Genomic DNA, 12,167 nt, shown 5'->3' with positions numbered 1-12,167 from the left:
ACTTAAGTAGTTGGAAATTTAGTAAGAAAATAAAAAACAGGAAAGATGAGAAAATGAGTTAGTTTCATAAAGTTTGAGGCCAGAGAGAATGAGCAAAGCTGGAAGACAGGAAGAAAAAGAAAATTATTTTGCAAATTGAAGTATCAGAGAAGGAAGAACTAGTCAAGATTGGTTGGCTGTTTCAAGAAAGCAGAAATCTATCAACTTAATCAAGATGTCTACGTGAAAAGTGCTGAGCTGTCAAGTATGCTGCTATTCTCAAGATGACAGGTTAAAGAACAAGCCAAGCAAGCAAGGAGATTTTGCAAAGCAAACTGTTTCCTCCATTACCATGACAACACTGCAAGTAGAAAAGAGTGATGCTGATAATGTCATAATCTAATTATTTTTCTCTTCCACCTCTGGTTTTCAGTGTTTAAGATGATGTCCATAAAATGCCTTTGTTCACTTTATTCCATGCAGATTTTCCTTACTTTGGTGGAAACTGGAGGTGCTATTCTATATTAGCAGTCAATTCAAAGGTATTAAGTTATTTCGAGAAATTTGTAGATGGTAAAAGAAAAAAATACTTTGTCCATAATGGAGCTAATCACACTTTATCATTTGGGGATAATACTATCCACCTGCATGTGCAAAGAATCTCAGTGGGCTCAGCCCTCCAGGGAGCACTCAGTGGGCTGGAGCACTCCACAGAGCACTCAGTGGCCTTGGTCCTCCATGGAAAAACTGAATGCTACAGGTACACACATCCTCTTAAGATCTGGTGGGTTACCTTTCTTTTTTTTAAGATGCTACAACAAACAATGATCCTATTAGTTCAATCATAAGTATCATCATCTTCAAAATCCTGAAAACAGTTACTGTTTATTAAGAGCTTGCTGTGTGCCAGGCACCATGCCAAACACTTCTTGTGTCCCACTTATTATATGAAACACTGAGGTGTAGAGGAAAACTGAGGTTCAAATTCCTTGAGCCAGGGGACAAATCTAGGGAGGAACAGAATCAACATTCACACGAGGCCAGTCATCCCAGTTAGCACCCCATGTTAATGGAGACAAGCCAGAGATTAAATGTACACTGGGACCAGTGAGCCTTACAATGTTCTAAGACCAGAGAGTTCGTTCTTGTCCTTTGTCACTGAAATGATTCCTCCAAGAGGGAGCTGAGCAAAAGAATGTTCTTTAGCTACTAAAAGTCCAACGCATGATATGTATGGATGATAACCCTTATCAACTACCTTAAATGTGGAGCCTAGCATATGCTTATATTATATTCACCAAAGTCTATGGATGGATAATTTAACACACTGACTGCATACTCTGTGCAAGATAGTGAGCCCATAACTTCATAACTTCAAGAACCATAACTTCAGTGGGCAAACCCTTAAGAGTTAAAGGGCAGCCATTGTTTCTGAGAGCTTACAATACAGAGCAGGGAGAGAGAGGATGAGGAAGCTCAGAAGAATGGTCTACAAGATAACAAGCCATCATTAGAACACCATAAAGGAGCTATAGACCAAGTGTTAACAAGGGCTCAAAGACAGAGAGGAATGCCTTCCATTCGTAGAAAGGCTTCACTAAGGATATACCATTTGATGGGGTCCTTGTGTTAGAGGAGATGGTTAGTTAGCCTTTAACAGGATGCCTGGAGTCCAGCAAGAGGGAAATCAAGGCCCCTTACCAGGAAGGTTAGCGACCTGCCCTGGCAGCATGCCATAAACAGGGCCACAAAGAGGACACAAGAAACCAGATCAAACCAGACAGACCCGAGACAAAGAAGGTCAGAGACCCTGACCAAATAAGGAAGAAAAGGCATAAAACCGTGCTCCCAAAGAAATCCCATCCAAATAATAAATCTCCCACCCCTCAACTTTCAGTAGAAGACAGAGACCCCAACTGTGGGCACAGCTCTCCCTTGAGTTCACCAGCTCTCACAGCTGCAGACTATACTCTCACTCACTTTAATCAACCCTTCACTTGAGCCACTCAAACACGGTCTGGTCCATCCTTGAATTCTTTTCTTGAGACAAAGACCATTCCATGACGTTCCCCCAACTCCCCAACCTGGGTACAAGGTGGTCCGAGACCTCAGGGCCCCGAGATCTCCCCAGTCTACTCAGGACCCCACGCAGATCTGACAAGAAGTCACCATGCACAGAGGAAAGGAAAAGAGGGTGCATCCGACAGAAAGAACAACTTCAAAAAACGCCAGCAACAGCGTGAGTGTGCAGTCAGGCACACACACCCACATGGTGAACTGAACAGTCTTGTCTGAGGGGAGATAAATGTGTGCTTGGGGACGAATGGCAGGCAAAGCTAAAGCAGGGATTGCAGAGTCTGGTTTGGTCTCTTGGCCAAGCCAAAACACTGGACTGGGTGTGCCAGGCACTGGGGAAGACCTACAGACCGGTGAGCAGGGAGCAGTCAGGACAGATACCGTAAACAATTCAATCAGAATGGATGGGATCAGGTTATGGCAACACCAACATTTAGACCAGTGCTCCTCAAACTTTAAAGTGCCTGAGAATCACCAGGGGCCTTGTTAAAACACAGATTTGCATTCAGTCTCCTGGACAGTGAACCTGAGGTTGTGCATTTGTACCAGGCTCCCCCATGAGGCCCACGTGTCTTCCTTTGAAACCAGCACTCAGAAACCTCAGTCTCTACAAAATGACATGGAAGACATCCATGGGCATTTGCCTTCACTGTTACTCCCACTCGGTTCTCTGCCCAAGTACTTCCTCATTGTTTCGCATTTTCATCTGACTAGCTGAAATTTCCACATGCATCTTCTGTCCCTGCATTTTTTTTTAACTCTTTAAATACCGCCTTGAAGAAAAGGAAAAAACAAGCAGAAGAAATGAGGTCACTTAAGCAATTTATGGTTTCAGCTAAAGCTTTGTGTTATCGTAAAAGGGAAGCAGAAAACATGTGGATGTATAAATAGAGGTGTAGAACACAAGTTCACAGAAATTTATTCTCTCACTGTATAAGGATGAGCTCACATTTAGAACGCAGGCTCGAAGCTGGTTGCCTTCGTGAGAAGTGGGATACTGGTTACACCGAGGACAACTGGAGGAATTTAGGTCTTTCTGGCACTTGCTGTGGACCAGATGCTGGGGCGTTGGCCTCTGGAGCAAATTAAACTGAAGACATTTAATAGCAACCTAAATCTTAATGGCTGAAAGAGGAAATGCAGCAGAGGATTTGAAACTAGGTCAAGGAGGAACCTCTGGTAAACCTCTCAAGATGGCTGACGTTTCCAATATTATATTTCTTCCTATCAGTTATTTTCAAAAGGAAAACGTGCTTTCCCAGATGGTATTCTTCCTGAGCCCAAAACAAGATAAATAAGCACACCTGCAGAGATAGAGGACCAAAAATCCAAGCCAGCCATGCATCGCCAAACTTCTGTCCCCACCTTGTGGGTGTTACACTGCCTCCTGGCCACAGGGAGCAAGGAAGGAAAAACCTGACCTTGGGATGAGAAATACCCATAAGGACACAGATCAATTGACAGTCTGAGGTCACTATAATTTAATGCGTTTTGATGGTTATTTGACGGAACAGATGGGGGCAGTGTCCATGCATAAGTCAGTTTCTTGACCCACTTCCACTCACACCACAGGAGAGATGAGCTCCCTGCAGCCGGCAATCTAAAGCAAGATTAGAGCAGGTGTCGCCAAGGCTTCCTAAAATCCTACAGGCGTTCTCTTGTGATGGCATTCCCTCATGAGTAAAGAAAGAAAACTCTGCCTATCCCACTTGACTATTTCCTTCAAGGGAACTTAATGGTTGTCACAAAAAGGAAATATCACCAAGAGAAAGAGCAATCATTGCCTTGTCAGATGCAAACATGCAGGACAAGATACTTTTGAAGCCATGGGCATTTTTACTGAAACTGTTTTGTGTCAGATGGTGTGTGAGACTCCCAGTCCTTCTGAGAAACACTGCCCCACCAAGGAAAGGAGCCCTGAGTAGTAATTCCAGTAGGATCAGCGAGGTTCATGCCAAGAGACCTACTTTGGGGTGAAAACTACCAATCCCAGATTTTTCTGGGACCTGTCTCACACAAAAAGTTCCATGGAAAAAGAAAAGATAATTAGGAAGTCAGTCAGACCTTCCTCACAAGTGAAGCTGGAGAAAGTGTGGAGAGTGTGGAAGAAAGCAAGAAGACACAAAGATAAGGAGAAGCCTGGAGGGGCACACCCACAGTAAAGGCAGAACTCGGAAGGAAGAGACACTGTATCCTGCTGCTGGGGTGCTTAGAGACTGGAGGGATGGTGGTCCCAAACAGCCATCTGATCTCTCCCAGGCTTTGTAAGACCCACCTCACAAGCCTCTCTCCTCTCTTTATGGAGCTTAATGATTCAACTCTTTATAAGTTTCCATAAGACACAGCTATCAGGGGCGCCTGGGTGGCTCAGTTGGTTAATCGACTGCTTTTGGCTCAGGTCATGATCCCGGAGTCCTGGGATCGAGTCCTGCATCAGGCTCCCAGCTCCATGGGGGGTCTGCTTGTCCCTTTGACCTTCTCCCCTCTCGTGCTCACTCTCTCTCTCACTCTCTCTCTCAAATAAATAAATGAATATCTTAAAAAAAAAAAAAGACACAGCTATCAGCTGACATTCCCAGTGGCAACACTTGAGTCTCCAACCCTCCAATCTCCATTACTGAAAGAGACCAAATGCTAATGTCACCAGCTAGACCCCAAGACTGAGAAAGTTCATTCTTTTTTTCTCTTTCTTTCTCCCCTTTTTTCTTTCCTTCTTTTTTTTTCCATGCCCCAACAACTCCCCCTGCTATTCAGAACCTCTACTTCCATCATTTGAATGCAGGCTGCATCACGGGTGAGCACTGTCAGTGAAACCTCTTTAGTAGGTTGTCGAGGGCAGAAAATTCTCCAGAGCCTCAGCACAATTGTCTCTGGCTGTGAGTACAGAGATCACCATGGCAACACAAGCAGGTAAAGAGCAGTGTTGTTTTTTCCTGATGGGGTGAGGTTACAGAAAGGTCCTTGAGTTCCCAAAACTCATCGTCTCAACATCCGTTAGGCCGCTCTCCATCTCTTACTGCAGGAAGTCACCCTCACACACCTAGGGTCCAGGCTACGTTCAACACACCGGAAAATACTATATATAAAATAAATACATCAGTCAGTCACTGGCTACTCATCAGAGCAATGCTACAACACTATATAGGCCTAAGGCCCAACACCAAACCCTAGTGGAAAGAAGGAGACTAAGGATTTGAAATCATTTTCCTAAATGCCAATCTTCCATTCCTTCAAATAAATAAATAAATAAATAAAAGGTAGAAAGACGCTAGATTTTGTGTGGCATAGCATTCTGTACTTAAAACTTCTCAGTATTTTCTTTATTTATTATCAAAATCCTAAAGACCACTAGAGTTTTTTTGATTACTAATAAAGAATGGACTGTGGCTAGGCAGAAAAGAACAGTGCCCACATTTTGTGAGGAAATCTGAAAAAGAATAGCACAGTTGGCTTCCTTTAGAAAAGTTACACTCTCTGCCTCAGAGAAAGTAAAAATTCCTACATTGGCAAATTTCACTGAAAAGAGATAATTAGTTCTTTTCATTCAAACTGCTGGCTTGGTATGACACAGTGTGCCACCGTGTTAAACAGCAAGCTGTGCAGCCACGGTCAGCTTAACTACTTACTTAGTTAGGAGAGCTGAGTAATGGCTCTCAAGTTACTCATCTCTCCAGACAGGAGAGCTATGCTATAAATACAGTATTATCAATAACTCACAGTATGACCATGAGCAAATCAACCATCACACCTCATTTCCACCCCAGCCCCCCAAATGTCAACTGAAGGTTACATGCTTGCTTTCCTATTTAGCTTCAAGCCATGCTCCTCAGCATTTTGTTCTTTAGGGTCATAACTATAGACAACAGTCACACCCTGGACGCACTGCTACAAGTCAAGATGGCTCATGAAAAGGCTGAGTAGGTTAGATTGCGGCTTATGCTCAATGCCTCCCCGCAAGTACCACTAACTCCTTCTCTTGCTTACTAGATTTACCAGGGTGGTAGGCAGCCTCTAAGATGGTCCCAGTAACTACCAGCCTCCTGGTGTTCACACCGTTGCACAATTCTCTCCCCTTAGGTGTGGGCTGGACCAAGTGACTCTCTTCTAACAAACAGAATATAGTAAAAGCTGTGAAATATCACTTCTGAGACAATAGGGCAAAAAAACCTCAAAAAACAAAACTGATTGTACCTTGCTTATTCCCTCTTGCTCTCTATTTTACTCGCTTTGATGAAGCTAGCTAGAGAAGTCCACAGTGAAATGAACGGAGGCTGGCCCACAGCCAACAGCCAGCAAATAATTAAGGCCTTCAAAGCCTCTAAGGAACTGAGTCCTGCCAACAAACATGTGAGTGAGCTTGGAAGTGAAACCTTCTGCTTTCCAGTTGAGCCTTCAGATGAGACCACTGCTCTGGCCAACATTTTGAGTGCAGCCTTGTTAGAGACAATGAGACCATGAGGCTGTTGCCCCTAGCTAAGCAATGTCTATATTCCTGACCCACAGAAACTCTGAGCTTATAAGGGGGTATTGTTTTAAGCCACTAATTTTGGGATAATTGTCAGGTGCAAAATAGATAGTTAATAAAAAATATGGTCCAAAATCATGATACAGTATTTTTGATGAAATGGTGATTTTTAAATGTTTATGTCTCAATCCACTCTAATGGTTATAACTCGATTTAGTGAGGTATTGAGCCTCAACCGGCATTTTTTTTTTTTAATTTCTTTTCAGCGTAACAGAATTCATTGTTTTTGCACCAAACGCAGCGCTCCATGCAATGCGTGCCCTCCATAATACCCACCACCTGGCTCCCCCAACCTCAGATTGTTTTTCAGAGTTCATAGTCTCTCATGGTTCATTTCCCCCTCCAATTTCCCTCAACTCCCTTCTCCTCTCCATCTCCCCATGTCCTCCATGTTATTTGTTATGCTCCACAAATAAGCGAAACCGTTATGATAATTGACTCTCTCTGCTTGACTTATTTCACTCAGCATAATCTCTTACAGTCCCGTCCATGTTGATACAAAAGCTGGGTATTCATCCTTTCTTTTTTTTTTTTTTTCTGATGGAAGCATAATACTCCATAGTGTATATGGACCACATCTTCCATATCCATTCATCCATTGAAGGGTATCTTGGTTCTTTCCACAGTTTGGCAACCGTGGCCATTGCTGCTATAAACATTGGGGTACAGATGGCCCTTCTTTTCACTACATCTGTATCTTTGGTCAACTGGCATTTTTTAATGAAACAGAATGAAATGAAATTGAATGGGATATAAAAGAAAATATATCAGAACTTGTGTTAAAGATAAATAGTGTCTTATGAAACTGTTATTTCATAAATATATTTTATACATTAGGTCATGGTGTAAAATATATTTGTTAATATGAATTGAGCCAAAACTATTTGAAATACACGGTCTTAGGGGCAATTGTAGAAATCAGATGAGAAAATATATTGAACTCTTGCTGTGGGCTGAATATTTGTGTCTTCCTGAAATTTGCAAATTGGAATCCTAATGCAATGTGATATCAGAGAATCACATGGATGGAGCCCTCATGAATGGTATTACTGCTCTGATAAAAGAGACTCCCCACTCTCCCACCACCACCAACCGAGCTCCCTGGTCCCTTCCACCATGTGAGGATACAATGAGAGGTCTGTGACCAGGATGAGCATCTTCACCCAAACATGTTGGTGCCAAAACTCTGGCTTCTAGAACTGTGTGAGAAACACAATATTTTTCTTATTTATAAGCCACCTAGTCTGTGGCATTTTGTTATAGCTACCCAAATGGATTAAGATAACTCTTTTCCCCTCCACCTGGCCAAATTCAATGAAATGTTAAGGCTTGGCTCAAGTTTTCCTTCCCCCTCTCTAGAGCCTTCTGTCACTACTCTAGCACAGTGGCTTTCTCCACTCATTCTTGGAATGGAAAACTTAAAAGAATCTGGTGTGATTGGCAATAACTTATATTAATTTGAGTTGACAATCCGGTGTCAATGGCAATAAGTTAGATTAATCTGAGTTGTTATTTATTGTTGAGCATGGGGTATTTCTCCTGAAATAACGGCAAAATTCCTGAGAGCAAGGGCTATGATTTCATTTCTCTGTATCCTCCATAGTATATACTGTGTCAAGTGTAAAATGTGTGAAGAAGAGGTTTTTGGATCACCTTTGATGATGGAGATTTATTTTATAAGAGCACAGGAATGCAGAATAGCACCATAATTATCTCCTTATGTAAGGCTGAAAACTGGTGCCGACCCCAAAGGGATCCAAATTCTAATCCCTGGATCCTGGAAACGTTACTTTTTATGGAAATAAGATCTTTCCATATGAGATTAACTTAAAGATCTTGAGATGAGGAGATTATCCCATTTTATGAGTGAGTCCTAAATGCAATCATATATATTCTTATACCTGGGAGGCAGAGGGACTTACAGTACAGATAAACAGAAAATCAATGTGACCTGAGAGACAGAGATTGGAGTAATGCAGGTCCAAACCAAAAAATGCTAGCAGGCACCAGAGGCCAGAAGAAGAAATAGATTCTCCCCTAGAGCCTGACAGGGAACATAGGCCTAGCACCAATACCTTGCTTTTGACCTAGTGGTACTGGTTTTGGACATGTGTATTCTAAAACCGAGAGAGAATAAATATGTTATTTGATGCCATCTCATTTGTGGTAATGTGTTACAGTAGCCCCTAGAAATCTACAATCGCATACACTTTTGACTTCTTTGCCCGGCATATCCAGTATTATGACGTGCAGCTGGTTTTACGACTCTCAATAATGTTTCTTCAGGAAACATTCCTATTTATTCTGGAGTTTTCAGGAAAATAACCTAAAAGGCAGTGGCCAACTTTCTTCCCAAGGAGAAGATTAGACTGGGGTGACTGGTGCCACCGAGTATGGAATATCTCCAGTAGGCAGTGCCCTTGACAAATTACCTTGACTCCCACCTATTCATACCATGGGTGTAACTCTGAGATCATGCCAGTTGTGATCAGGTTACCTGGAAGCTAAGGTAAAGAGGCTAAGACAGACATTCTCGTTCTAATAACTGGCTGAGGGATGCTGTCAGGATAAGCAGAATAAGAGAGGCAGAGCAGGCGGGGGCAAAACAGATGTGGTCTCAGCCAGAGAAGAGTTTCAATCTGATCCTATGAAAAGTCACTGCACCAAAAAGTTGGTTCCACCTTGAGGCAAGCGGGCCAGACTTTGTATCCCCACCCTGTCACTCAAGGACTGAGAGATGGGAAGATGGGAGGAGAGATTAGGACCTCCCAGGCACAGAGCAAATCAATCATTCCATGGGCTTGTTACAAGGAATCGTTCATAAGAATATCTGTAAATAAAGTCACATTAACAAAGCATTATGTCAACAGTTCATGAGTGTATGCATGATAAGATATTATTACGACACATTTAGACTGGCCCTAAAGTGCTGGCACAAAGGCAGTCAAGGAGCATTATTGACTAGCTCTGATCTGAACTCCGGGATCCCTTAGCCTGTGGCACAGGGAGGCAGCCTAGTAAATCTCAGTCAGGCTGCAGAAACAAACCTGACCTTCAGTAGAGGAAAGTTGTGATGACACTCAGCTCAGGAAGAGCCTTTCCGAGGCATTACATAAAGGTGGCAACATGTCCTTGCAGGCCAGTGGAAGGACCTCTTCATAGCAAGTGACATCTACAAACTGTAGGCATTTGGGATCACGCTGGGATCCCTGCTTGAACCCAGGATGAAAAGCCTGATCCAAACACGGACTAGATGGAACCAGAGCCATCTTGTTGGTTCTTCAGGCAGGCAGGAGAAACAGCGAAGTATCCAAAGAGGTGTGAATCCTACCTTTCATGTGGGGAAATGTGTGACCTGCAAAGCCTTGCTTTTGATCATTTAAATCCAACTCTCCTGAATGGGTCCTTGAAATTCAGAGAACGCCTTGTGAATTTTCAAAGCATTTCTGAGACATGCTAGACTGTCACACTGCCGAAGTCAGCCGGGTGAAAAAGCAAGAGCCCAGACGGAGATGGGGGCAGGGAAAGAGGGGAGCCACAGCCAGAGGGACCCCTCTGCCCCCACACACCCCACACCCTCAGCTCTGTCCTCAACCAGCATTTTCCAGTCCCATGCCTGGATCTCATGCCTGGGCAAAACAGATGAGAGAGAAAGAGAAAAAAGGAACAGAGAGGCAGAGAGAGACACAGAGAATGAAATCGCCGTGTAGACTTTTTATGACATTTCAAAACAGAAAAATACCAAACGTCATCTACCAAAGTACTATTTCACAAATGAAAGCCATTTAGATAGATAGATAGATAGATAATGATGTCAGAATAACAGGCAGTCCTTTAAGTTGAAGAGATTTTGTTTTAGAAAAAACTCATTACCTTATGCTTACTTGTTTTCCTATTACCTCAAATCAGCAATTTAAGTGTTTTGCCAGCCAGGATTTGAGACGTCAGCCCATGTAAACTCCCTCCCTCCCATACACACTGATAAAAGCTGGTCTCCTTCCAGCGCCACACAAATGAAGGACAAATGAAATACCTGCCCCAAATAAAGGATGAGGAGGTCCTGGAAACTCTTCAACCAACCACTCCCAGATCTAGTTTTGTTTACTAGCCTAGAGAATTTCTCCTGATCCCAGTAGGGCTGCCAGAAACAGTTCTGACAACCCACAACAAATTAAAGTTTAGCTCTTTTATCCCATGTTATTATTTAACACTTTAAAAAATAAAGCTGACGTTAACATTTCCTGAGTGCCTGACTCTATGACAGATGCTGCACCAAGACAGAGGGATACATATATGCTCTTTCCCTATATGTAATCATTTAAATATTATTTGCATATAATAAAATTTAGACTTTTTTTTTTTTTACAGCGACTAGGAGTTAGACTGATACATATGCTGTGTCACTGTCACCACAATGAAGATATAGAACAGTTTCCTTTGTTCCAAAAATCTCTCCTTTGTAGTCAACCCTTAACCTCAGCCCCAACCCCTGGAAACCATTGATCTGTTTTCCATCCCCCCAGTTCTGTCCTTTCCAGAATGTCCATGTAACAATTCTCCAGATTTCCATATGGACAGAGTCATAAAGTAGATAGCCTTCTGAATCTGTTCTCTCAAACTTAGCATACGACAACCGACATTCTTCTGTTGTGCATATCAGCAGTCCCTTCCTTATTACCTCCCCATCTGATACCCTTTGCTCATCAATCGAGGCACGGTTGGGCTGTTTTCTTACAGGAAGAAAAGACTAAAATAAAACTACTGTAAACACTCAAATATTATTTTTGTGGAAATCTAAGTTTTATTTCTCTTGGGTGAATACCTAGGAATGGGGTATTTGAATCTGAAAGTAAGGATATATTTAATTTTATAAGAAACTACCAAACTGGGGCGCCTGGGTGGCTCAGTGGGTTAAGCCGCTGCCTTCAGCTCAGGTCATGATCTCAGGGTCCTGGGATCGAGTCCTGCATTGGGCTTTCTGCTCAGTAGGGAGCCTGCTTCCCTCTATCTCTCTCTCTGCCTGCCTCTCCGTCTACTTGTGATCTCTCTCTGTCAAATAAATAAATAAAATCCTTAAAAAAAAAAAAAAAAAAGAAACTACCAAACTATTTTCCCAAATGACTATCATTTTTCATTCCCAACAGTGACGTATGAGAGTTATAGCTGCTTGTCTCTCTGCTAGCACTTGGTACTGTCAATTCTTATGCATATATATGTTTATATACATTTGTATCTCTCCTGTATATATCTTATATGTATACATATGTATATATCTCTCATATATATAGTTTCAATATGTATTGACTATCTCACATAAAACAGAGATAGAACACAGAGGGAGAAAGACTTTTTAGTAAATATGTAGTGATATTTTCAATGGCTTTTAACTTTTTTAAATTAAAATTCATGTAACATAAAATTAATGATTTCCACCATTTAAGTGTATATATTTCGGGGCGCCTGGGTGGCTCAGTGGGTTAAGCCTCTGCCTTCAGCTCAGGTCATGATCTCAGAGTCCTGGGATCAAGCCCTGCATCGGGCTCTCTGCTTAGCAGGGAGCCTGCTTCCTCCTCTCTCTCTGCCTGCC

The sequence above is a fragment of the Neovison vison genome, chromosome 1 (assembly GCF_020171115.1).
Source record: "Neovison vison isolate M4711 chromosome 1, ASM_NN_V1, whole genome shotgun sequence".
In the NCBI taxonomy this organism is placed as follows: domain Eukaryota; kingdom Metazoa; phylum Chordata; class Mammalia; order Carnivora; family Mustelidae; genus Neogale; species Neogale vison.
This window is presented reverse-complemented; position numbering follows the sequence as displayed.